Genomic DNA, 2441 nt, shown 5'->3' with positions numbered 1-2441 from the left:
AGAAAAAACTGTGAAGAGGCTTGAGGCCTCGAGGGCATTGCATACATGAGTCAGAACAAGCTTGAACTAAAAAAGAAGATTTGATTAATGAATCAAGTATGAATGCCACATCTTCTCTTATTTCAAGTGTTTTTTTTTCCAACTATTCTTCTGTGTGAAATGTCTTCACTCTCTACCATCACATTATTAATAACTCCTGTTAACTCTTAGGTCTCAGCCTTGCTGTTACTTCCTCCCCAGAAGTCTCCTTTAATCCCTAAAGACTGGGCTTAGTGCCTTTCCCCTGTGTTCTTCTGATGTAACCCTACTCTAGAACTCATGACACTGACTGAAATTGCTTTCCAACTTGTCTGTTTTCCTGAATAAGCTGGGAGCTCCTTGATGACAATAGCTGTGTCTTGTTTGAAGTCATAGCCCCAGAAACAACAAACTTGGTAGACATTTGCTACATGAAAGAAGGAATGAAAGAATGAATGAGGACTTGATTCCTGTACTCTCAACATTTAAGGCACTGTGCTGAGTATTTGGTAAGGGGGCAGTAGGAAGGGTGAGATAGAGGTGTAGTGAAACCAAAAAACTGAACACTGTTCCTGGCCTCAGAGAACCTGTAGTCTAGTAACACTTGTATATAATGATGTAACACAAGACGCGTGACGTGATACAGTACGATCACACAAGACAAGAGAATAGGATTGCCAGATTTAGTACAGAAAAATACAGGATGCCCAGTGAAATTCGAATCTCAGATAAGCAACAAATAGTACGTGTATGTCTCATGGAATATTAGGGAGATAGTAATAGTAAAAATTATTCATTGTTTATTAAAATTCAAATTTGATAATATAGCCTATATTATATTAACCCTAAATGAGAAGAAGCAGGGCTATAAGAGATTGCTTCTGTTTTTATTTATTTATTTATTTTCTTTCAGGGATGGAATGGAGCTATTGGAGAAAGGTAAATGATTTGGGAAATATCTTCCGGAAAAGATAGGAACTAAGCTGATTTGCAAAGATCACCAGACAAAACGTGAAGAGATGCAGTTCTGGTAGGAGAAACCTCAAAGGAAAAGGTGAGATTGTGGCAGGATCAGAGACTGGCTGGCGTCCGGTTTGGCCAGAGTGTAAAAGGGTGGTGAGAGGGTTGGGCAAGGCCTGGTGACTCCACATGTTCCAAAGCCTCAGTCTCCTGGGCACCCTGCCCCCTTCACCTTGGCCACGCTTTGTGAACAAGATGAACTAGATCTTTCTGCCTGAGCAAACGTTTCGTCCTTACCTAGTTAATTAGGCTTGAACATTCGTCTCTGTCTGGAAATAGTGAAGACGAAACACCAGGAGCATTTTGCAAGGGTCATATCTTGCTCAATGTTTGCATTTTTTCAAACACTGGTGTCAAAACAGCATGTCTAGCAAAGTTGAGGGAAAAGTGAAAACTAATGATGACTTATCAAAACGAGATGTGATGGTATGGGAAACATTATAATGTCTACGGCATTTGTAATTTTTGTCTTTCTCTTCTGTTATAACATATGTTTAGCATTATATAGTAAATATAGAATAAAACAGATACACATAGCTTATCTGTAATCTAAGAAGAGGGGGACATATTTATATAATAAAGTTGGGCACCTACTGTGTGCCAGTTGGCAACATATGTTATTTCTCTTTATCTTCATAACAATACTATAATACTATGGTATATACTACGATGATTTTAATATGTACCTTGCTGAATTTCACAATGTTTATTTGCTCATCTAGGATCACTTAACTATCAATTGGTTATTTTGAAATTCAAATCTGGTTTGACTTCAACATCTATACTGTTTCCATTTACCACACCTGTGGATAGGTACTCACAGATAAACAACAACTGTGGTGCACTTAGGTACACTGTGGGAACTGACAGGAGGGAACAACTCATTCTGTCTTGTGGCCATCAAGGGTGGCTTTGGAAGGAGATGATGCTTGAGTGATGATTGACGAAAATGATCTCATTTTCTAGTAAGGTTCATGACAGATAATGCATGAAACAGATTCACAAGTAAAAGAAGTAATTTTACTTATTTTAATAATTTTAAATACATGTAAAAGAAATACGTGTGTTTTAAAAACACATGTAAAAGAAATACATGTGTTTTAAAAACACATGTAAAAGAAATACATGTGTTTTAAAAACACATGTATTTCATCCTAATAAGCTCTCATGAGGTTTCTGTAATCTTTTACTAAATGTTCCACATTGATCACATTAATGACAAACACAAATTCTTTTTTTTTGAGATGGAGTTTCACTCTTCTTGCCCAGACTAGAGGGCAATGGTGCGATCTCGGCTCACCGCAACCTCTGCCTCAACCTTCCGAGTAGCTGGGATTACAGCTATGCACCACCACACCCTGCTAATTTTGTATTTTTAATAGAGTCGGGGTTTCTCCATGTTT

Source organism: Saimiri boliviensis, chromosome 18 (assembly GCF_048565385.1).
Source record: "Saimiri boliviensis isolate mSaiBol1 chromosome 18, mSaiBol1.pri, whole genome shotgun sequence".
NCBI lineage: Eukaryota > Metazoa > Chordata > Mammalia > Primates > Cebidae > Saimiri > Saimiri boliviensis.
Note: the sequence above shows the minus strand (reverse complement) of the source record.